Genomic DNA, 26019 nt, shown 5'->3' with positions numbered 1-26019 from the left:
AGGAAGGAGATGCGTTTTGTCTCCTAGAGATGAACGTACTTTGGTGCGAAAAGTGCAAATCAATCCCAGAACAACAGCAAAGGGCCTTGTGAAGATGCTGGAGGAAACAGGTACAAAAGTACCTATATCCACAGTAAAACGAGTCCTATATCAACATAACCTGAAAGGCCGCTCAGCAAGGAAGAAGCCACTGCTCAAAAACCGACATAAAAAAGCCAGACTGCGGTTTGCATCTGCACATGGGGACAAAGATCGTACTTTCTGGAGAAATGTCCTCTGGTCTGATGAAACAAAAATAGAACTGTTTGACCATAATGACCATCGTTATGTTTGGAGGGAAAAATGGGGAAGCTTGCAAGCCGAAGAACACCATCCCAACCGTGAAGCACGGGGGTGGCAGCATCATGTTGTGGGGGTGCTTTGCTGCAGGAGGGGACTGGTGTACTTCACAAAATAGATGGCTTCATGAGGAAGGAAAATTATGTGGATATATTGAAGCAACATCTCAAGACATCAGTTAAGGCTTTAAATCAAGTTAAATCTTGGTCGCAAATTGGTCTTCCAAATGGATAATGACCCAAAGCATACTTCCAAATGTGTGGCAAAATGGCCTAAGGACAACAAAGTCAAGGTATTGGAGAGGCCATCACAAAGCCCTGACCTCAAATCATATAGAAAATGTGTGGGTAGAACTGAAAAAGCATGTGCGCCCAAGGAGGCCTACAAACCTGATTCAGTTCCACCAGCTCTATCAGGAGGAATGGGCAAAAATTCACCCAACGTATTGTGGGAAGCTTGTGGAAGGCTACCTGAAACGTTTGACACAAGTTAAACAATTTAAAGGCAATGCTACCAAATATTTTTGAGTATATGTAAAATTCTGACCTATTTGTAATGGAAGAAATGATAGCTGAAATAAATCATTCTCTACTATTATTCTGACATTTCACATTCTTAAAATAAAGTGGTGATCCTAACTGACCTAAGACAGGGCATTTTAAACTAGGATTAAATGTCAGGAATTGTGAAAAACTGAGTTTAATTGTATTTGGCTAAGGTGTATGTAAACTTCCAACTTCAACTGCATTTGATAGGAGAAAACTGAGGATGGATCAACAACATTGTAGTTACTCTACAATACTAACCTAAGAGACAGAGTGAACAGAAGGAAGCCTGTACAGAATAAAAATATTCCAAAACATGCATCCCTGTATCAACAAGGCACTAAAGTTATACTGCAAAAAATGTGACAAAGCAATTCACTTTTTGTCCTGAATACAAAGTGTTGTATTGGATTTGCCCCAAACATAACACATTATTGAATATCACAATCCATATTTTCAAGCATGGTGGTGACTGCATCATGTTATGGGTATGTTTGTAATCGTTGAGGACAGGGTAGTTTTTCAGGATAAAAAAGAAACTTATCAAAGCACAGGCAAAATCCTAGAGGAAAACCTGGTTCAGTCTGCTTTCCACCAGACACTGGGAGATGAGTTCACCTTTCAGCAGGACAATAACCTAAAACACAAGGCCAAATCTACACTGGAGTTGTTTACCAAGATGACAGTGAATATTTTCCGAGTGGCCGAGTTCCCGTTTTGACCTAAATCTGCTTGAAAATCTATGGCAAGACATGAAAATGGTTGTGTGGCAATGATCAACAACCAATTTGACAGAGCCTTAAGAATTCTGTACAATCCAGCTATAAAAAGCTTTTAGATACTTATCCATAAAGACTCACAGCTTTAATCGCTGCCAAAGGGGTTTTCTACCATTTATTGATTCAGGAGTGTGAATACTTATGTAAATGAGATATTTCTGTAATTCATTTTCAATAAATTTGCTAACATTTCTAAAACACGTTTTCACTTTGTCATTGTGTGGTATTATTGTGTGTAGATGGGTGAGAGAGAAAAATCTATTTAATCCATGTTTTATTCAGGCTGTAACACAAAATGTGGAATAAGTTGAGGGGTAAGAATACTTTCTGAAGGCTCTGTATATACAAGGTAAGTTCCAATACCATATTCACAATGTGCAGGGATACTGGAATGAGAAAGGTAGATATATATAGGGGAAAGGTGACTAGGCATAATGATATGTGATAAACAGAGTAGAAGCAGTGTAGAGTTTGTGTGTGTGTGTGTGTGTGTGTGTGTGTGTGTGTGTGTGTGTGTGTGTGTGTGTGTGTGTGTGTGTGTGTGTGTGTGTGTGTGTGTGTGTGTGTGTGTGTGTGTGTGTGTGTGTGTGTGTGTGTGTGTGTGTGTGTGTGGTGAGCTGTGATTGTGTGCACGTTCGCATGTGTGTCTGTGTGTAGTAATCAGCTGAGTACCCTGAGTAGCCTTTTTCCACTGGGGAAGACAAACCTGTTCCATACCACGTGATTCTCTCTGTCACATACACTCTCTACACACACTTTCCCCATTCACAGCAGACAGTACTTCCTCCTAGAGTAGAGTTGACCTGAGAGTGAATGGAAAATTGTGATGAGCTGCTGTGTGTTTTATCATAGGGGACACAGTCAAAGACCCTGATACTGACACACAGCCCTGGGAGAAACATTCAGTCAGTGGGTGAAAGGCTGAGAGGGGTAAGATGTTGAAAGGGAGAGAGGGGTAAGATGGTGAAAGGGAGAGAGGGGTAAGATGGTGAAAGGCTGAGAGGGGTAATATGGTGAAAGACTGAGAGGGGTAAGATGGTGAAAGGCTGAGAGGGGTAACATGGTGAAAGACAGGGGGGTAAGATGGTGAAAGGCTGAGAGGGGAAAGATGGTGAAATGCTGAGAGGGGTAAGATGGTGAAAGACAGAGGGGTAAGATGGTGAAAGGCTGAGAAGGGTAAGATGGTGAAAGGGAGAGAGGGGTAAGATGGTGAAAGGCTGAGAGGGGTAATATGGTGAAAGGCTGAGAGGGGTAATATGGTGAAAGACTGAGAGGGGTAAAATGGTGAAAGGCTGAGAGGGAGGAGTGGCTTGGGACAAGTCTCTGAATGTCCTTGAGTGGCCCAGCCAGAGCCTGGACTTGAACCCAATCGAACATTTCTGGAGAGACTGAAAAGAAGGAGAGAAACTCCCAACATACAGGTGTGCCAAGCTTTTAGTGTCATACCCAAGAAGACTTGAGGCTGTAATCGCTGCCAAAGGTGTTTCAACAAAGTACTGAGTAAAGGATCTGAACACTCAATGTAAATGTCATATTTTGTGTTTTTTGTTTTTAATACATTTGCAAAAATGTTGCTTTCTCATTTTGGGGTATTGTGTGTACATTGAGGAGGGAAAAAAGCAATTTAATCAACTTTAGAATACATTTGAACCTTTATTTAACCAGTCAAGTCAGTTAATAACACATTCTTATTTACAATGACAGTCTACTGGGGAACTGCCTTGTTCAGGGGCAGAGTGACAGATTTTTACCTTGTCAGCTTTGGGATTCGATCCAGAAACCTTTCGGTTACTGGCCCAACGCTCTAACCTCTAACTAGGCTACCTACCGCCCCAAGGCACCTAGTGGTTGTAACGTAACAAAATGTGGAAAAGTCAAGGGGTCTGAATACTTTCCGAAGGCACTGTATGCCCACCCAGCCCGCCCAATGGCTGCGCCCCTGCCCAGTCTTGTGAAATCAATAGATTAGGGCCTAATTATTATTTTTTTATTAACTGATTTCCTTATATGAACTGTAACTCAGCAACATCTTTGAAATTGTTTTATGTTGCATTCATATTTTTGTTCAGTATATTCAATTCAATTCGAGTCTTGATTGTCAGTTGTTGTAAAAGGAACCAAAACGTCTGACTCCTCTGTAAACTTAAGGGTTAACCTCACAAAGCAGAGACTGAAATCTGAGAACTGACAGAGGAAACAGAAAGAGAGAGAGGAAATGGGGACTGGTGACTTCTGGGTATTGAAGAGAAGAGGAAGAATCCCTCCCTCGCATTGAGGGCTGTCCTTCTGCTATTCTGACTGACACAACCCACTCTCTCTCCCCCACTCTCTCTCTCTGTCTCTTTCCATCCCTTCCTCCTCAGTTAGTGCTGTCTTTGGTCTGACAAGGCAGGACTGGACAGGAAACCACAGAGGGAGACCACATTCAGTGTCGTGCACAGACGGTACTTGCTGAACTGTTAAATTGTTCCCTCACTTACTGCTCTGGGCTAATTCAGCCTCAAGGAATGTGCTAGAGTCACACTTCCTCCTGGATATGACAGCACTTCCTCCTGAATATGACAGCACTTCCTGTCCTCAACGCTACTGATGTAACCCCACCCTCTCCCTGCTTCCCTCACTCCTCCTCCCTCAACCCTCTCTTCCCCTCACCCCCGCCCAATCTGCTTCCTCTTAAAGTTAAAGGTTTTAAGGGGACATTAGCAACAGCCACAATCAATGGATCTCTGAGGCACCTGTACAGTACGCCTCTCTAGCTTAGCACAGGACTACAATGGATCTCTGAGGCACCTGTACAGTACGCCTCTCTAGCTTAGCACAGGACTACAATGGATCTCTGAGGCACCTGTACAGTACGCCTCTCTAGCTTAGCACAGGACTACAATGGATCTCTGAGGCGCCTGTACAGGACGTCTCTCTAGCTTAGCACAGGACTAGAATGGATCTCTGAGGCACCTGTACAGGAAGCCTCTCTAGCTTAGCACAGGACTAGAATGGATCTCTGAGGCGCCTGTACAGGACGCCTCTCTAGCTTAGCACAGGACTACAATGGATCTCTGAGGCACCTGTACAGGATGCCTCTCTAGCTTAGCACAGGACTACAATGGATCTCTGAGGCGCCTGTACAGGACGCCTCTCTAGCTTAGCACAGGACTACAATGGATCTCTGAGGCTCCTGTACAGGACACCTCTCTAGCTTAGCACAGGACTACAATGGATCTCTGAGGCGCCTGTACAGGACGCCTCTCTAGCTTAGCACAGGACTACAATGGATCTCTGAGGCTCCTGTACAGGACGCCTCTCTAGCTTAGCACAGGACTACAAACAGCTGTCATTCAGTCATTCGTTGAATTGACATTTTCTTTCTATCCTGTATGGGAAAGTTTAAATGCATCGATTGAGTTGAAATGGAATGAAGCACAACCTTACTAAGTCATCCCTATCTAGGGTTAAAGTTCAGGTTAGGTTTAAGGTTAGGTTTAAGGTTAGGTTTAAAGTTAGGGTCCCATTCTTAGCCTGGTCAGATATAGAAAAGACTGTGGGATACACTTTTGTTATTAAACAATGGTTATTTGTGTGGTGTTTGCACAATCTGATCCACTTTATCACTGTGATTATTACAATGAGAACTAAAGTGAGCACCAAAAGTATTGGGACAGTGACAATGTTGTTGTTGTTTTGACTCTGTACTTTGGATTTGAAATGATACAATGACTATGAGGTTAACGTGCAGACTGTCAGCTTTAATTTGAGGGCATTTTCATCCATATCGGGTCAACCCGAAATTACTGCACTTTTTGCACATAGTCCTCCCATTTTAGGCCCACGAAGGTATTGGGAAAAATGTACTTATATGTGTATTAAAGTTGTAAAAAGTTTAGCATTTTGTCCCATATTCCTAGGATGCAATGATTAAATCAGTCTTGAGACTACCACATTGTTGGATGCATTTGCTTTTTTGATTTGGTTGTACTTCAGATTATTTTGTGACCAGGCAGGGTAGCCTGAGGCACCTGTACAGGATGCCTCTCTAGCTTAGCACAGGTTAGGTTAGAGTGTTGGGCTAGTAACCGAAAGGTTGCAAGTTCAAATCCCCGAGCTGACAAGGTACAAATCTGTCGTTCTGCTCCTGAACAGGCAGTTAACCTACTGTTCCTAGGCCGTCATTGAAAATAAGAATTTGTTCTTAACTGACTTGCCTAGTAAAATAAAAAAATAGTAATGAACGATAAATAATGTATTGTCGTTTTGGAGTCACTTTTACTATAAGTAAAAATAGAATGTTTCTAAACACTTCTACATTCATGTGGGTGATACCATGGTTACGGATAATCCTGAATTAATCGTCAATTATGATGAGTGAGAAAGTTTACAGACAAACAAATATCATACCTGCCACAAAAATAAAAAATAATGGGGTTCTGATATTTGTGCGTCTGGATCTTTCTCAGTCAGAATGATCCATAATTCACTCAGGACTGTAAATGTCTTAACAGTTCAAAATGCCCTCAAATTAAAGATGACAGTCTGCACTTTAACATCATGGTCATTGTATCATTTAAAATCCAAAGTGATGGAGTACAGAGACAGAACAACATGTATCACTGTCCCAATACTTTTGGATCTCATTGTATGATTCACTCACTGAAGTCCTGCTCCAAGACTCATGGGATGGAGCCAAGGGACTCACTCAGTCCAAAACCCCCTTACTTCCCTCTCCTTCACACACACAGACAAACACATATGCACACACACACGTGCACGTGTACACACACGCTGGCACGCGCACACACACACACGTGCACGTGTACACACACGCTGGCACGCGCACACACACACACACACAGGGCTGACTGGTTGCCCTACTGTATCAACCAGTCTGCCCTACTGTATCACCTGCTCAGAAGACCAATACTCGGGGAACTAAAACCCTTTTCTTATTAAAATGCTAAAGAAGTGTCTTAAATGCATTCATTCCATGGTAGAAATATAGTATGCTGTATGTAGGCAATTACCACTGGATCTGCCAAGAGGTCTGGACTATTATAGCACATGATAACCACAGAGTCACTGGTTCAAGCTTCCATCTCGCTGTTCCTTCTTAACTGCTACATTAGTAATGAAGTTATTAGAGATATTGAGGGAGCGTTGACCCTTCACCTACTTTACTCTGTATGATTGTAATGTGTCTGAATATGACTAAACCTAACCTTAGCCACAATGGATTAACATGTGCCCACTGTTTCAAATGAGCAATGTGCTACAGGCACGTTGTGGCAGGGTAGCCTAGTGGTTAGAGCGTTGGACTAGTAACCGGAAGGTTGCAAGTTCATATCCCCGAGCTGACAAGGTAGAAATCTGTCGTTCTGCCCCTGAACAGGCAGTTAACCCACTGTTCCTAGGCCATCATTGTAAATAAGAATTTGTTCTTAACTGACTTGCCTAGTTAAAAAAAAAAATATGGGAACATCCCTGTGTCTTATTTAAAAAACATAAAAAATAGTTACAACATTCAACTGACAAAAATAAAGGCGGGTTTGTAAAAAAAAAACTCACCCGTAGAGTAAAGATCTCCTCCAGTGATATCAATCTCTAACAACAAAAAGTCCCATCTCATGTGTTGCCCTTACAGAAAAGATTGCATTACAGCAGAATAACAGTTATACTGCGATCTAACCACAAAATTACTGCAATAAAAAATACATTATTTTTGGACAGAGTATTGCAGTATACTGCACTTTGACTGAAATATTTTTTCCAGAGGGTGATGATACAGATTTGTTGTGAACAGTGCCACCACATGGCTTTTTTCGTTGTCAATATTGACCACATGCATCAAGTAGGAGAGACTACATTGATGAATGTCTTTTTAATGGAAAAACTATGGAAACCAAGATAAACGAAATCTTTACCCAATGCAATCCTTCTAACAATAAGATGTATTATGTTTGGTATAACTAAGGCATGTGGAATGTACTATCATAATCCTTTGGAGAGCACAAGTCTCTGACAAGAATGTCCTGTAACGCAAACTTAAAAGTACCCAATGTGTGTTACTCACAATGGGAAATAAACCCCCCATTAATAAAATAAATAAATATTGAAACACGCTATAACTAGACCATTGTGCCCAAACCAATTTAACATCAACGTCTCACTGCAGAGCGACCTCAAGGTCCTAATCCCCAGATCTGCTTTCACTCCTGAATTAGTCATAGGTCATATAGGAATGCACAGGAGTGGTGTTGTTGACAAATATAGCGCGAGTAGACAGAGCTTCCCACTGAGTCCTCCTCCAGTCTGCAAAACACGGGTACGGCTCAGTGGATGAAAGCAAAGTGAAGTAGTTTACTGGCATTATTATATAAATCCTGTGACTCGGTGCGTTACGATGCAAACCTCTAGAAACAACACTCGGCACATCCGATGAGTCATGGCAGAGAGCAGCCTGTAACCTGACAGGAATCTAAGGGAATTCTACCAGAATGTGGCTTTACATGCATTAGCGATGCGCTGGTTGACTCATAACCCGCAGTCCCCGTGATTATATCTGTAGGGCGGACAGGTTTAGGGGTTGGAGGCGCCATATGGAGGGTGTGACGCAATTGCGGAGCCTCTGGAGGCACGCAGAGGCCAAATTGAGCTCCGTACCGCGTCGCTGTGCACCTCTCAAATTGTTCAACAATTTGGGAGGGCTTCGTATAGCTCTGCATTGACATGATTGGTTGAGGGTAGGTGAGGGCAAGAGGTACTGTATAAACACAAACTCACTTCCTTGACAACTTCCTTCACAACAGCTCTAGCACTGCTCGGGAAGTGCAAGAAGTATGAATGCCCTGACTTCTGCAGAGGCCATTTCACTGTAAATGATGCACGACCTATGCAGAGGTCAGCATAAACATACAGCGCCTTTAAGGTAGTTCAATGTACCATAGCTATGTGGTAAAACACAAAGACAAAATGGTGTGTTAACCTCTCAATCAAAACAGAGTGCCTTAGACACACCCACTCCTGTCCACACCTCTACTACTTTCATTTAGACACACCTACTCCTGTCCACACCTCTACTACTTTAATTTAGACACACCCACTCCTGTCCACACCGTTACTACTTTAATTTAGACACACCCACTCCTGTCCACACCTCTACTACTTTCCTTTAGACACACCCACTCCTGTCCACACCTCTACTACTTTAATTTAGACACACCCACTCCTGTCCACACCTCTACTACTTTCATTTAGACACATCCACTCCTGTCCACACCGCTACTACTTTCATTTAGACACAGCCACTCCTGTCCACACACCTACTACTTTCCTTTAGACACACCCACTCCTGTCCACACCACTACTACTTTAATTTAGACACACCCACTCCTGTCCACACCTCTACTACTTTCATTTAGACACACCCACTCCTGTCCACACGCCTACTACTTTCCTTTAGACACACCCACTCCTGTCCACACACCTACTACTTTCCTTTAGACACACCCACTCCTGTCCACACCTTACTACTTTAATTTAGACACACCCACTCCTGTCCACACCTCTACTACTTTCATTTAGACACACCCACTCCTGTCCACATGCCTACTACTTTCCTTTAGACACACCCACTCCTGTCCACACACCTACTACTTTCCTTTAGACACACCCACTCCTGTCCACACACCTACTACTTTCCTTTAGACACACCCACTCCTGTCCACACACCTACTACTTTCCTTTAGACACACCCACTCCTGTCCACACACCTACTACTTTCCTTTAGACACACCCACTCCTGTCCACACACCTACTACTTTCCTTTAGACACACCCACTCCTGTCCACACACCTACTACTTTCATTTGGACACCACCTCACCATATTGGGCTGCAGCTACCCAGTTCTCTTCACATCCGGAGGGACACAGGACCGCAACCGCAAAGGGCATGTGCGCTTGGTGACTCACAGGGCGCGCGAGGAACCTATTTCTGGGACGTATTTATAGAGCCATGCGCACATGTGGAAACAAAGTTCTACTACAGTAGTTGACAGACAGGAGACAAGAGACTGAATCTGAAGAACAGACAGGAGACAAGAGACTGAATCTGAAGGACAGACAGGAGACAAGAGACTGAATCTGAAGGACAGACAGGAAACAAGAGACTGAATCTGAAGGACAGACAGGAGACAAGAGACTGAATCTGAAGGACAGACAGAGCAGTGTGCTCAGATTCTGGAACACAGGTTTTTTTTTTCATGTGTGTGTTCTTCATTGCACTGTCCTTGTTAATTCCTGTTGACTGTTGAACAACTGAATGGCGATATGAGATCGTGTCATTGTAATACCTTTACTGTGGGACTAAGATACAATATGCTTGCCCTGTAGTCCTAGTGAAAGTTGCATAACGCAATTAAGAAAGCTGCCAGGAATTCAAATGGGGAAAAAAGAATAGCTAAATATTTCATTAAACTAATAGGGAGTCCTTCAAATGTGGGAAACATGAATAAACAAGTTATAGACATGTTTTCTAAGCAGGACCAGAAAGGGAATAAACTACATCATGATCAGATTGCACTGTGATGGTCCTGATGTTTCAGAAGTGATGCTGAAGCATCGTAAAAGGCACCTTCAAATGTAACTGCATAAACTGTATTTAAAATCATAAAATATCAATTCCATGTACTAGCATATTCTTGTTGAGAAACAGAATCTTTCCAATCCTTAATCTCCCTCTCCCTATCCCATGAACATGCTTCTAACCCAGTGAACCTTGTCCGTCACATTTTTTCAACAGCTCACCACTTCCACAACTGACTGTGCTTCCTTCCCTCTGGGCTGGTGAAATATTATTCTACCCTACTGTACATCCAGTTTCCTCTCCCAAAACATTGACATGTGTTTTATGTGCTGAAGTGTGTGTGACTCACGGGATATAAGAGTAAAAACTAACTGGAATGGAACGCACACCAGCTGAGTCACCCACTTAAAATACACCTTCATCATTTAACAACTGCTTTGAACTAAGAATCTGTTCTTTCTTGTATGGGTGGGTGTCAGAGGAGGCTGGTGGGAGGCGTTATAGGAGGACAGGCTCATTGTATTGGCTGGAATGGAATTAATGGAAGGGTATCAAACACATGTAACAAATGAAACATGTTTGACTCCGTTCCATTTGAATATGTCTGATGTGTGGAGTAATTACAATGTTGTTAAATCCGTCCTCGGTTGTCTCCTATCACAGCCATTAAACTCTGTAACTGTTTTAAAGTCACCATTGGCCTCATGGTGAAATCCCCGAAGGGTTTCCTTCCTCTACGGCAACTGAGTTAGGAAGGACGCCCGTATCTTTGTAGTGACTGGGTGTATTGATACACCATCCAAAGTGTAATTAATAAATAATTAATAAACATGCTCAAATGGATATTCAATGTCAGTTTTTTTATATTTTTGATTTGCCAATATGTGCCCTTCTTTGCAAGGCATTTGAAAACCTCCCTGGTCTTTATGGTAAAATCAGTGTTTGAAATTCACTGCCTGACTGAGGGACCTTACAGATAATTGTATGTGCGGGGTACAGAGATGAGGTAGTCATTAAAAAAATCATTTTAAACACATGCAAATTATTATATGATTTGTGAAGCACAATTTTATGCACACTTGTGTGACGGGTCTATGGGTACAGGTGTCTATGGGTACAGGTGTCTATGGGTACAGGTGTCTATGGGTACAGGTGTCTATGGGTACAGGTGTGTATGGGTACAGGTGTCTATGGGTACAGGTGTGTATGGGTACAGGTGTGTATGGGTACAGGTGTCTATGGGTACAAGTGTGTATGGGTACAGGTGTCTATGGGTACAGGTGTGTATGGGTACAGGTGTCTATGGGTACAAGTGTGTATGGGTACAGGTGTCTATGGGTACAGGTGTCTATGGGTACAGGTGTCTATGGGTACAACTGTGTATGGGTACAGGTGTCTATGGGTACAGGTGTCTATGGGTACAAGTGTGTATGGGTACAGGTGTCTATGGGTACAGGTGTGTATGGGTACAGGTGTCTATGGGTACAGGTGTCTATGGGTACAGGTGTGTATGGGTACAGGTGTCTATGGGTACAAGTGTGTATGGGTACAGGTGTCTATGGGTACAGGTGTGTATGGGTACAGGTGTCTATGGGTACAAGTGTGTATGGGTACAGGTGTCTATGGGTACAGGTGTCTATGGGTACAGGTGTCTATGGGTACAGGTGTCTATGGGTACAAGTGTGTATGGGTACAGGTGTCTATGGGTACAGGTGTGTATGGGTACAGGTGTGTATGGGTACAGGTGTCTATGGGTACAGGTGTGTATGGGTACAGGTGTGTATGGGTACAGGTGTCTATGGGTACAGGTGTGTATGGGTACAGGTGTCTATGGGTACAGGTGTCTATGGGTATGGGTACAGGTGTCTATGGGTATGGGTACAGGTGTCTATGGGTATGGGTACAGGTGTCTATGGGTATGGGTACAGGTGTCTATGGGTACAGGTGTCTATGGGTACAGGTGTGTATGGGTACAGGTGTGTATGGGTACAGGTGTGTATGGGTACAGGTGTCTATGGGTACAGGTGTCTATGGGTACAGGTGTCTATGGGTACAGGTGTGTATGGGTACAGGTGTCTATGGGTACAGGTGTCTATGGGTACAGGTGTCTATGGGTACAGGTGTGTATGGGTACAGGTGTGTATGGGTACAGGTGTCTATGGGTACAGGTGTCTATGGGTACAGGTGTCTATGGGTACAGGTGTGTATGGGTACAGGTGTCTATGGGTACAGGTGTGTATGGGTACAGGTTTGTATGGGTACAGGTGTGTATGGGTACAGGTGTGTATGGGTACAGGTGTCTATGGGTACAGGTGTGTATGGGTACAGGTGTCTATGGGTACAGGTGTGTATGGGTACAGGTGTCTATGGGTACAGGTGTGTATGGGTACAGGTGTCTATGGGTACAGGTGTCTATGGGTACAGGTGTCTATGGGTACAGGTGTGTATGGGTACAGGTGTGTATGGGCACATTCTTATCCCTGAATGTATTTAGGCCACAGCAAAAGTGGTTGAATACTTATTGACTTAAGACACTTCAGCTTTTCAATTGTAATTCATTTGCAAACATTTCTAAAAACATAATTCCACTTTGAATATTATGGGATATTGTGTGTAAGCCAGTCACATGAGATCTCTATGAAATGAATGTTAAGTTCTGGCTCGAACACAACAACATGTGGAAAAGGTTGAGGGGTTGTGAGTCCTTTCTGAAGATACTGTATTATTACTGGTGTCACTACGTCAGACTTGCCACTGGACGACCTCTCAAGTTTAGCTAGAGGGACACCTACTGGCTATGCATTAGTTCTGCACACTACAATTATAAGACCAGAATGTTCATACATAAAAGGCCTAACGCAGCCATTTTCATCTCAATATCAAATCATGAAGTACCTTACTGACTGTTTTCAATTAAAATGGTAAAAAATCTATTAAAAAAAAGACACATTTCTCAAACAAGAATTTAGCTAGGACTGGCTGGGAGTGGTCTGAGTAGGGAGGGAAAACTGAAAACTAGCTGTTATTGGCCGAGATGTTTGGAACTCTTTCTTTTTGGTCTATTAACTAATTAAACCCCGGACAAATCTCCATCCAAACAAAACAGGCTGAAATTTTCTGCGGTCATTTCAAACAGTTTTTACACTAAAAGGGCATTATTATAATTTTCACAATTTCACATTATTATTCCAACCTCATAGTGTGGAAATATATTTAAAACACAGAGGAATCACATTTTTGACTGCACTGGGCCTTTAGCTAAGTAAGGCAACCCAAGATTCTTTATTCAATTAGTTCAATTAATCAATCAATCAAATGTATTCATAAAACACTTTTTACATCAGCAGACGTCACAAAGTGCTGTACAGAAACCCACTCTAAAACCCCAAACAGCAAGCAATGCAGGTGTGGAAGCACGGTGGCTCAGAAAAACTCCCTAGAAAGGCCAAAACCTAGGAAGAAACCTAGAGAGGTACCAGGCTATGAGGGGTGGCTAGCCCTCTTCTGTCTGTGCCGGGTGGAGATTATAACAGAACATGGCCAAGATCAAATGTTCATAAATGACCAGCAAGGTCAAATAATAATAATCACAGTAGTTGTCAAGAGTGCAACAAGTCAGCACCTCAGGAGTAAATAACAGTTGGCTTTTCATAGCCGATCATTAAAAGTATCTCTACCACTCCTGCTGTCTCTAGAGAGTTGAAAACAGCAGGTCTGGGGCAGGTAGCACGTCCGGTGAACAGGTCAGTGTTCCTTAGCTGCAGGCAGAACAGTTGAAACTGGCGCAGCAGCACGGCCAGGTGGACTGGGGACAGCAAGGAGTCATCATGCCAGGTAGTCCCGAGGTATGGTCTTAGGGCTCAAGTCGTCCGAAAGAGAGAAAGAAAGAGATAATTAGAGAAAGCACACTTAAATTCACACAGGAAACCGGATAAGACAGGAGAAATACTCCAGATATAACAGACTGACCCTAGCCCCCCGACACAAACTACTGCAGCATAAATACTGGAGGCTGAAACAGGAGGGGTCAGGAGACATTGTGGCCCCATCCAATGATACCCCTGGACAGGGCCAAACAGGCAGGATATAATCCCACCCACTTTGCCAAAGCACAGCCACCCACACCACTAGAGGGATATCTTCAACCACCAACTTACCATCCTGAGACAAGGCCGAGTACAGCCCACAAGATCTCAGCCACGGCACGAACCCAAGGGGGGCGCCAACCCAGACAGGAAGGCCACGTCAGTGACTCAACCCACCCCTCCTAGGGATGGCAAGGAAGAGCACCAGTAAGCTAGTGACTCAGCCCCTGTAATAGGGTTAGAGTCAGAGAATCCCAGTGGAAAGAGGGGAACCGGCCAGGCAGAGACAGCAAGGGCGGTTCGTTGCTCCAGAGCCTTTCCGTTCACCTTCACACTCCTGGGCCAGACTACACTCAATCATATGACCTAGTGAAGAGATGAGTCTTCAGTAAAGACTTGAAGGTTGAGACCGAGTCTGCGTCTCTCACATGGGTAGGCAGACCATTCCATGAAAATGGAGCTCAATAGTAGAAGGCCCTGCCTCCAGCTGTTTGCTTAGAAATTCTAGGAGGCATGTGTCTTGTGACCGTAGCGTACGTGTAGGTATGTACGGCAGGACCAAATCGGAAAGAAAGGTAGGAGCAAGCCCATGTAATGCTTTGTAGGTTAGCAGTAAAACCTTGAAATCAGCCCCTGCCTTGACAGGAAGCCAGTGTAGGGGAGGCTAGCACTGGAGTAATAGAATCCTGACTAGAACCAAAAAATGTGATTATATCAGCTGTATTTAGCACTCCCTGAAGTTTATTTAGTGCTTTATCCGGGTAGCCGGAAAGTAGAGCATTGCAGTAGTCTAACCTAGAAGTAACAAAAGCATGGATTCATTTTTCTGCATCAGTTTTTGACAGAAAGTTTCTGATTTTTGCAATGGTAACATTACATAGATGGAAAAAAGCTGTCCTTGAAACGGTCTTGATATGTTCGTCAAAAGAGAGATCTGGGTCCAGAGTAATGCCGAGGTCCTTCACAGTTTTATTTGAGACGACTGTACAACCATCAAGATTAATTGTCAGATTCAACAGAAGATCTCTTTTTTTGTTGGGACCGAGAACAAGCATCTCTGTTTTGTTCGAGTTTAAAAGTAGAAAGTTTGCAGCCATCCACTTCGTTATGTCTGAAACACAGGCTTCTAGCGAGGGCAATTTTGGGGCTTCAACATGTTTCATTGAATTGTACAGCTGTGTGTCATCCGCATAGCTGTGAAAGTTAACATTATGTTTTTGAATGACATCCCCAAGAGTTAAAATATATAGCGAAAACAATAGTGGTCCTAAAACGGAACCTTGAGGAACACCGAAATTTACAGTTGATTTGTCAGAGTACAAACCATTCACAGAGACAAACTGATATCTTTCCAGCAGATAATATCTAAACCAGGCCAGAACTTGTCTGTGTAGACCAATTTGGGTTTCTAATCTCTCCAAAAGAATGTGGTGATCGATGGTACCAAAAGCAGCACTAAGGTCTAGGAGCACGAGAACAGATGCAGAGCCTTGGTCTGACGCCATTAAAAGGTCCTGTACCACCTTCACAAGTGCAGTCTCAGTGCTATGATGGGGTCTAAAACCAGACTGAAGCATTTCGTATACATTGTTTGTCTTCAGGAAGCAGTGAGTTGCTGCGCAACAGCTTTTTCTAAAAGTTTTGAGAGGAATGGAAGATTCGATATAGGCCGATAGTTTTTTATACTGTATTTTCAGGGTCAAGGTATGGCTTTTTCAAGAGAGGCTTTATTACTGCCACATTTATTGAGTTTGGTTCACATCCGGTGGAGAGAGAGACGTTTATTATGTTCAACATAGGAGGGCCAAGCACAGGAAGCAGCTCTTTTAGTAGTTTAGTTGGAATAGGGTCCAGTATGCAGCTTGAAGGTTTAGAGGCCATGATTTTTTCATCATTGTGTTAATTAAGTTGGAAAAATAGGATGATCGAGCAGCAGTGAGGGCTCTTCGATACTGCACGGTATTGTCTTTCCAAGCTAGTCAGAAGACTTCCAGTTTGGTGTGGCGCCATTTCCGTTCCAATTTTCAGGAAGCTTGCTTCAGAGCTCGGGTATTTTCTGTATACCAGGGATCTAGTTTCTTTGGACAATTGTTTTTATTTTTTAGGGGTGCTACTGCATCTAGGGTATTGCGCAAGGTTAAATTGAGTTCCTCAGTTAGGTGGTTAACTGATTTTTGTCCTCTGACGTCCTTGGGTAGGCAGAGGCAGTCTGGAAGGGCATCAAGGTATCTTTGGGCTGTCTGAGAATTTATAGCATGACTTTTGATGGGTTTTGTAAATTGAAATTTGCTATTGTAAATGTTAGCAACACCTCCGCCTTTGCGGGATGCACGGGGGATATGGTCACTAGTGTAACCAGGAGGTGAGGCCTCATTTAACACAGTAAATTCATCAGGCTTAAGCCATGTTTCAGTCAGGCCAATCACATCAAGATTATGATCAGTGATTAGTTAATTGACTAAACTGCCTTTGAAGTGAGGGATATAATATTAAGTAGCCCTATTTTGAGATGTGACGTATCACGAGCTCTTTCAATAATGGCAGGAATGGAGGAGGTCTTTATTCTAGTGAGATTGCTAAGGCGAACACCGCCAAGTTTATTTTTGCCCAACCTAGGTCGAGGCACAGATATGGTCTCAATAGGGATAGCAGAGCTGACTACACTGACTGTGCTAGTGGCAGACTCCACTCAGCTGGCAGGCTGGCTAACTTCTGCCAGAGAAAATGGTTATATTTCCATTGTTTCCAACGGATGTCATCCAATGGCCAGGAAAGATCAACTGAGCCTCAATTGTGTTCCAAGACTAACTTCCTTTCCTCAGGTTCGATTGGTGGATGTCTCCGGATCCTACTCTCCCATTGGCTGAGAAGCACAGTTTCCCGGGGAACCTTACAGATGAGTCATTGAGCTGGTGTTCGGTGGTCTTGTCATTCCTCTGCCCTCCTCATCTGCATTCGTTATCCAACTGCTCCACCTATCGCTCGGCAGGATGGCAGGGTCCCTGCAGATTCGAAGCAGTCCTCAGGGGCACGCCCAGATTCCAGAGCTTGAACCAATCACACATTCCACTGCCCCATATGGGTCAGGTACATATAGGACCTATAGGCAGAGCCCTATATAGAGATATTTTATATTTAACTAGGCAAGTCAGTTAAGACCAAATTCTTATTTACAATGACGGCCTAGGAGCAGTGGGTTAATTAACTGCCTTGTTCAGGGGCAGAACGACAGATTTTTACCTTGTCAGCTCGGGGATTCGTTCTAGCAACTTTTAGGTTACTGGCCCAACGCTCTAACCACTAGACTACCTGACGCCATGACGAAGGTAGAACATATCAGGGTAGTAAAGCTTACTATTCAGGATATTTACCTTATGTTTATATAAAGCCACTATACAGGCTATGGTTATTAAGTGTCCAACTCAAGGTTTGCTCCTGTTACATTCTCCACTCTGACTTTCCACTCAAACACATTTCAGATGATATTTTGGGTGCATCTCAATAGTCTTAAGTAGCTTCCTATCTTCAGAAACATTCCTTAATATCCTTTCCTCAGGTTCAATTGGTGGATGTCCCCGGATTTCACTCTCCCATTGGCTGAGAAGCAGAGTTTCCCAGGGAACCTTACGGATGATTCGTTGAGCTGGTGTCCGGTGGTCTTGTTGTTCCTCGATAGCGGGATATGGCTCAGGGACAAGTGTGAATAGATGTTAACGGGTACAGGTGTGTCTGGGTGCAGGTGTGTAAACTTCAACATTCTGGAATGTACCCCTATATAGGATCTGGTTCCTCCCCTCCTGCATTGTCCCTCCCAGGGGCTTTGATTTAACTAGGCAAGGGTGCTGGACCGCATTGTGTGCCGCTATGCTGAGGTGTTGGATGTGGCCAGAGTTCAGATGAAGTTCAGATGAAGAACTTCTCAGAGACAGTCAAACTACGACTGCTCTACACGCTAGCTGTCAATCAACAGCCATACTGCAGGTGGGCCAGAGATGTACGTAGATAGATACTCAGAGCTGGATTTCCCTCACACAGATAAAGCCTAAGACAAAAAAATCATGTTAACCTCTCTGAACCACCAATTCCAGATCCGGGATAATTGTCATCAGCAACGCTGAATAGCATAGCGCCACAGTCAAATAATATTACTAGAAAATATTCATATTCATGAAATCACAAGTGCAAAATTGCAAAACACAGCTTAGCCTTTTGTTAATCCACCTGTCGTCTCCGATTTTGAAATTATGCTTTACAGCGAAAGCAATACAAGCGTTTGTGTAAGTTTATCGATCGCTCGACAAAACAATAAGTACACTTAGCATCAGGTAACTTGGTCACGAAAATCAGAAAAGCAATCAAATTAATCGGTTACCTTTGATGATCTTTGGATGTTTTTACTCACGAGACTCCCAGTTAGACAAATGTTCCTTTTGTTCCATAAAGATATTTTTTATATCCAAATACTTCCGTTAGTTTGGTGCGTTATGCCCAGGAATCCACCGGAAAGAGCGGTCACGACAACGCAGACAAATATTCCAAATGATATCCATAATGTCCACAGAAGCATGTCAGACATTTTCTATAATCAATCCTCAGGGTGTTTTTCAAATATCTATTTGATAATATATCAACCGGGATAGTTGGCTTTTCACTAGGTCCGGGAGTAACAATGGCCGCCTTTCTCTTTTGCGCACAATTCACTCTGAGAGCCCCCAACTATCCACTTACGCAATGTGGTCGTTCACGCTCATTCTTCAAAATAAAAGCCTGAAACTATGTCTGAAGACTGTTGATACCTTGAGGAAGCGATAGGAAAAGGAATCTGGTTGATATCCCTTTAAATGGAGCAATGGGAGGTTATGGAACATGGAGTTTTCAAAATATGCCTACCTTCAAACTCAGTGCCTCTTTGCTTGACATCATGGTAAAATCAAAAGAAATCAGCCAAGACTTCAGAAAAAAAATATGTGACCTCCACAAGTCTGGTTTATCCTTGGGAGCAATTTCCAAACGCCTGAAGGTACCATGTTTATCTGTACAAACAATAGCACGCAAATAAACACCATGGGACCACGCAGTCGTCACACCGCTCAAGAAGGAGATGCATTCTATCTCCTAGAGATGAACGTACTTTGGTGCAAAAGTGCAGATCAATCCCAGAACAACAGCAAAAGACCTTGTGAAGATGCTGGAGGAAATGGGTACAAAAGTATCTATATTCACAGTAAAACGAGTCCTATATCGACAAAACCTGAAAGGCCACTCACAAGGAAGATGCCACTGCTCCAAAACCGCCATAAAAAGCCAGACTACGGTTTGCAACTGCACATTGGGACAAAGATCGTACTTTTTGGAGAAATGTCCTCTGGTCTGATGAAACAAAAATGGAACTGTTCAGCCATAATGACCATCGTTATGTTTGGATGAAAAAGGGGGAGGCGTGCAAGCCGAAGAACACCATCCCAACCATGAAGCACGAGGGTGGCAGCATCATGTTGGGGGGGGGGTGCTTTGCTGCAGGAGCGACTGGTGCACTTCACAAAGTAGATGGCATCATGAGAATGGGAAATTATGTGGATATATTGAAACAACATCTTAAGACATCAGTCAAGAAGTTAAAGCTTGGTCGCAAATGGGTCTTCCAAATGGACAATGACCCCAAGCATACTTCCAAAGTTGTGGCAAAATGGTTTAAGGACAACAAAGTCAAGGTATTGGAGTGGCCATCACAAAGCACTGAACTGAAAAAGCATGTGCGAGCAAGGAGGCCTACAAACCTGACTCAGTTACACCAGCTCTGTCAGGAGGAATGGGCCAAAATTAAAGCTTGTGGAAGGCTACCCGAAACATTTGACCCAAGTTAAACAATTTAAATGCAATGCTAACAAATACTAATTGAGTGTTTGTAAACTTCTGACCCACTGGGAATGTGATGAAAGAAATAAAAGCTGAAATAAATCATTCTCTCTACTATTATTCTGACATTTCACATTCTTAAAATAAAGCGGTGATCCTAGCTGACATAAGACAGGGAATTTTTACTAGGATTAAATATCAGGAATTGGGCCTCCCGGGTGGCGCAGTGGTTAAGGGCGCTGTACTGCAGCGCCAGCTGTGCCATCAGAGTCCCTGGGTTCGCGCCCAGGCTCTGTCGTAACCGGCCGCGACTGGGAGGTCCGTGGGGCGACGCACAATTGGCCTAGCGTCGCCCGGGTTAGGGAGGGCTTGGTCGGTAGGTGTCCTTGTCTCATCGCGCACCAGCGACTCCTGTGGCGTGCTGGGCGCAGTGTGCGCTAATCAAGGTGGCCAGGTGCACAGTGTTTCCTCCGGCGCATTGGTGCGGCTGGCTTCCGGGTTGGATGCACGCTGTGTTAAGAAGCAGTGCGGCTTGGTTGGATTGTGTATGGGAGGACGCATGACTTTCAACCTTCGTCTCTCCCGAGCCCGTACGGGAGTTGTAGCGATGAGACAAGATAGTAGCTACTACAACAATTGGATACCACGAAATTGGGGAGAAAAAGGGGTAAAAAAAATATTTTAAAAAATAAAATAAAATAAAACAAATCAGGAATTGTGAAAAACTGAGTTTAAATGTATTTGGCTGGGGTATAAGTAACTTTCAACTTCAACTGTATATTAAATCTCCTAGATAGAGGACAGACACTTCAAAACTTTAATCCTCGTGATTTATTTTTTGACGTCCTTTCATGAATGTGTTATTCATTTAGTTTCTATGGGCTATAGTAGTAAAGGCCAAATTCAATATTTTAGGAAATAAATACACTGACCATGGAGATCACAAAAGCAGCAGAGACCTCAGGTGACTCTCTGTCCAGAACAGTAGGAACCCCTTTGATGCAGCTGCTGCCTTCATCCCCCCTGTACATAGTTCAAAGGGGTTCCTACTGTGGAGACAGAGTCCTGGAACAACCCAGTGGCAAGCCCTCTGATGTTTGTTCACCATCTTACCCTCCTCCTCTCCTCCGCTGCTCTTCTCTGTATCCTGTTTCCTTCTCTCTTTTTAAAAATGTTCTTGTCCTCTTGTCTTCTCTCACCTCCTCCACTCCCCATTCCTAGATGTTCCCGGGCACAGAGGGCTGGCCGTTCCACCGCCACCAGGGCTCGTGTGGCAGGCTGATGGTGTGGGCGAGCTCCAGACCTCTGTGGGGCCTTTTCTAGTTCCACCAGGGAGTTCCTCTAGAGGAATGATTAGGCCTACCAGCTGCTCCAGATCACCCAGGACCTGCGCCACAACAGCCTGGGCTTCCTGCTCTACTATACCCAGCTAGGGGAGGACATGTTCAGCTTGCTAGATAACCAGAGTGTTCATCACAGATGCCAGCAGCATAGGAGTCATCGACCTGGAGCAGGGTGAGTGGAATGAATGGCTACCAGCTCTGACGTTACGGAGGATGGGGAGACCGATGATGATGATGATAAGGGGTTGCACTTTCCCAAAGTACTCAAAGCTATATTACATGTAGGTGGTGGGCCGAAGCCAAAAAATGTGAAGTTGATCCATCCCCTTCAAGGGAGGAGCAGAATTGTTGTTTATGACATTAAAACAATTCTTATGATGACTATAAAATTAGTTGACACCTTCAATTCTTGTCCATTTTCTCATAAAGAATATTTAAACAATGTCTGCTCAGGCAAATTTGCTGAACTGCTAAATGTAGAACCAATCAGAACTCCTGTACATTCCCTTCGTAATGAAGGCAGCCATTGGCCTGCTTCTATCTATGATGTAAGCATAGGACATGCCTCGTGAAAACGTGAGCTGCTGTCTAATGAAGAGGAACAGATATACACTATATATACAAAAGTATGTGGACACCACTTCAAAATTGTTGATTCGGCTATTTCAGCCACACCCATTGCGGAGGTGTATAAAATCGAGCACACAGCCATGAAATCTCCATCGACGAACATTGGCAGTAAAGTGGCCTCACTGGAGAGCTCAGTGACTTTCAACATAGCACTGTCATAAGATGCCACCTTTCCAACAAGTCAGTACATCAATTTTCTGCCCTGCTACAGCTGCCCTGGTCAACTGTAAGTGCTGTTATTGTGAAGTGGAAACATCTAGGTAGGCCACACAAGCCCACACAGAGTGTTGAAGAGCGTAGCAAGTAAAAATCGTCTGTACTCAGATGCAACACTTACTACGGAGTTCCAAACTGCCTCTGGAAGCAAGTAAGCAAAAGAACTGTTAGTCGGGAGCTTCATAAAATAGGTTTTCATGGCCGAGCAATGCCAAGCGTCAGCTGGAGTGGTGTAAAGCTCGCTGCCATTGGACTTTTATGCAGTGGAAACGCATTCTCTGGAGTGATGAATCACACTACACCATCTGGCAGTCCAAATAGACAAATCTGGGTTTGGCAGATGCCAGGAGAACGCTACCTGCCCCAATACATAGTGCCAACTGTAAAGTTTGGTGTAGGAGGAATAATGGTCTGGGGGTGTTTTACATTGTCCGGGCTAGGCCCCTTAGTTCCAGTGAAGGGAAATCTTAACGCTACAGCATACAATGTCATTCTAGACGATTCTGTGCTTCCAACTTTGTGGCAACAGTCTGGGGAAGGCCCTTTCCTGTTTGAGCATGACAATTCCCCTGTGCACAAAGCGAGGTCCATACAGAAATGTTTTGTCGGGATCGGTGTGGAAGAACTTGACTGGCAGAGCCCTGATCTCAATAACATCGAAAACCTTTGGGATGGTTTCGAACGCCAACTGCAAGCCAGACCTAATCGCCCAAAGTCAGTGCCCGACCTCACTAATGTTCTTGTGGCAGAATGGAAGCAATTACCCGCAGCAATGTTCCAACATTAGTGGAAAGCATTCCCAGAAGAGTCGAGGCAGCAAAGAGGGGACCAACTCCATTTTAATGCCCATGATTTTTGAATGAGATGTTCGACGAACAGGTGTTCACATACTTTTGGTCATGTGGTGTAGCTAGCTCCGAAAGACTGAAATAAGATAAATATCTGTTTGAGTGGATTTAAATATCTGTTTTTGTTGACCATTTAACCAATTTATTGAAAGCTAGTCTGAAAGCTACTGTTAATTTAACCAGTTTAACCAGTTAATTGAAAGCTACTGTTAATTTGACTAGCCTAGCCAGCTACTGTAAATGTCTATTTGTGTTTCATTACCTCTGTCAGTGAATTACATTTTTGAATCATGTTTTGGCATGATTATACACTCAGTGGCCAGTTTATTAGGCACACCCATCTAGTAGAGCCAGTCCCCCCCTTTCCCTCCAGAACAGCCGGACTTCTTTGGGGTATGGAAACATTGCTCAATTGATATCAAGGGACATAACGTGTGCCTGGAAAAACATCATTACACACACCATTACACCACTGCCACCAGCCTGTACCGTTGACACCAGGCAGGATGGGGCCATGGACTCATGCTGCTATCGCCAAGTACTGACCAGGCAATGTTTTTCCACTCCTCAATTGTCCAGTGTTGGTGATCGTTGGAGTCGCTTCCACTGGAGCTTCTTCTTGTTCTTAGCTGATAGGAGTGGAACCCGCTGTGGTCGTGTGCTGCAGTAGCCCATCCGTGACACAGACCGATGAGTTGTGCATTCCGAGACACTGTTGTGCTGCGCCGTTATTGGTCTGCTTGAGGCCTGCCTGTTCGCTTGCAAGATTCTTGCCATTCTCTCACCAACAAGCTGTTTTCACCCACAGGACTGCCGCTGACTCAGTGTTTTTTGTTTGTCGCACCATTCTCTGTAAAACCTAGACACCGTCATGCGTGAGAAGCCCAGGAGGCCAGCCGTTTCTGAGATACTGGAATCGGCGCGCCTGGCACCGACGATCATACCATGCTCAAAGTCACTTAGGTCACACGCTTTATTAGGTAGTGTACCTAATAAACTGGCCAAGGAGTGCATGTCTCATTTCAAGTAATTAGTAGCAGGCTTAAATAACCATTAAATAATATACTTTGCATAGAAACCCAAATAAAAGCATGTAGAAAGTAAGGTGTGAGTGAGTGCGTGTAAGCAAACTATGTGTGCGTGTCATGTATACTTCATTAAAGTGGCCTTTTATTGTCCACAGCACAAGCTGCACCTGTGTAATCACCATGCTGTTTAATCAGCTTCTTGATATGACACACCTGTCAGGTGGATGGATTATCTTGGCAAAGGAGGCTCACTAACAGGGTTGTAAACAAATTTGTGCACAACATTTTTAATGTGCATTAAAGGAACACAATTGCCTCTGAACTACGAGCACACAAAAGAAACCTGGGTTGGGTCCGATAGGGAAATAAAGTTTTGAAACAGGGAACCTGAAATTACACTGAACAGAAATATAAATAATACGTTTGGGAATATTTGTTTTTAGCTCATTAAACATGGGACTAACACTTTACATGTTGTGTTCATATTTTTGTTCAGTGCTTATTTCCCTATTGAACACAACCCAGGTTTCTTTTGCTCGTAATTCAGTGGCAATTGTGTCCCTTTAAGGGTGACTGTAACTCCGTATTAGAGGGACAATTTACGGAGATGATGTAATTGTCTACAAAGAGATGAAAATGCTACCCTGCGAGCAGTGAGTCTACAAACAGAGCATCTAAAAACAGTCAGATACAGAGTTTTAATAATCAGAGTCCTAAGGTCAAACAGTAGTTGTCTGAAGTAACTGCAAAGTTCCTTTCCCTTATGAAACAAAAAACAATATGTTCCACTGTTCTATCAGATCTACAGAAGCTCAGTGGGGATATGTAATGATGTCTGCTGTCTTTGTGTATAGTGGCATCATATGGAAGATTGGGTTGGAATTGGGGGGGAAATAGACCCTCACACAGACTAGGGGAGAGAAGCTGATTTCTGACAGTATTTTTGTATTTAGTATTTTTTTAGGATCCCCAATTAGATGCTGCCAAGGCATCGGCTACTCTTCCTGAGGTCCAAACAGAAATACCTTATTTACATAAATATTAAGACAATTTGCTGAGATCTGAAATTGAGCTCAGGTGCATTCTGTTTCCATTGATCATCCTTGAGATGTTTCTACTGTAACGGTTTACCCCTCTTCTGAGGAGGAGTAGGAAAGATCGGACCAATGCGCAGCGTGGTAAGTGTCCATATTTTAATTAAATATAACCTAACACTGAATACAAAAGAACAAGAGAAATACATGAAAACCGAAACAGTTCTGTATGGTAAAACACAGACACAGAAAACAACTACCCACAACCCATAGTGGGAAAACAGGCTGCCTAAGAATGGTTCTCAATCAGAGACGGCGATTGACAGCTGCCTCTGATTGGGAACCATACCAGGCCAAACACAGAAATACAAAACCTAGAATACACAACATAGAATACCCACCCCAACTCACGCCCTGACCAAACTAAAACAGAGACATAAAAAAGGAACTAAGGTCAGGACATGACATCTACAACTTGATTGGAGTCCACCTGTGGTACATGATTTGGAAAGGCACACACCTGTCTATAAGGTCCCACAGTTTACAGTTTTCCCACAGTTCACAGGAACAGGATTGTGTCGAGGCACAGATGTGGGGAAGGATACCAAAACACTTCTGCAGCATTGAAGGTTTCCAAGAACACAGTGGCCTCCATCATTCTTAAATGGAAGAAGTTTGGAACCACCAAGACTTTTCCCTAGAGTTGTCCGCCTGGCCAAACTGAGCAATCGGTGTAGAAAGGCC

The 26019-nt window shown here is 43.6% G+C and overlaps 1 pseudogene; it reads left to right on the top strand.

The window, feature by feature from the left end:
- LOC109905201 (divergent protein kinase domain 2B-like) overlaps positions 1–24814 on the top strand; it is a 44908-nt pseudogene extending 20094 nt beyond the window's left edge.
- The last annotated feature ends 1205 nt before the right edge of the window (positions 24815–26019 follow it).

Source organism: Oncorhynchus kisutch, linkage group LG2 (assembly GCF_002021735.2).
Source record: "Oncorhynchus kisutch isolate 150728-3 linkage group LG2, Okis_V2, whole genome shotgun sequence".
NCBI lineage: Eukaryota > Metazoa > Chordata > Actinopteri > Salmoniformes > Salmonidae > Oncorhynchus > Oncorhynchus kisutch.
This window is presented reverse-complemented; position numbering and strand designations above follow the sequence as displayed.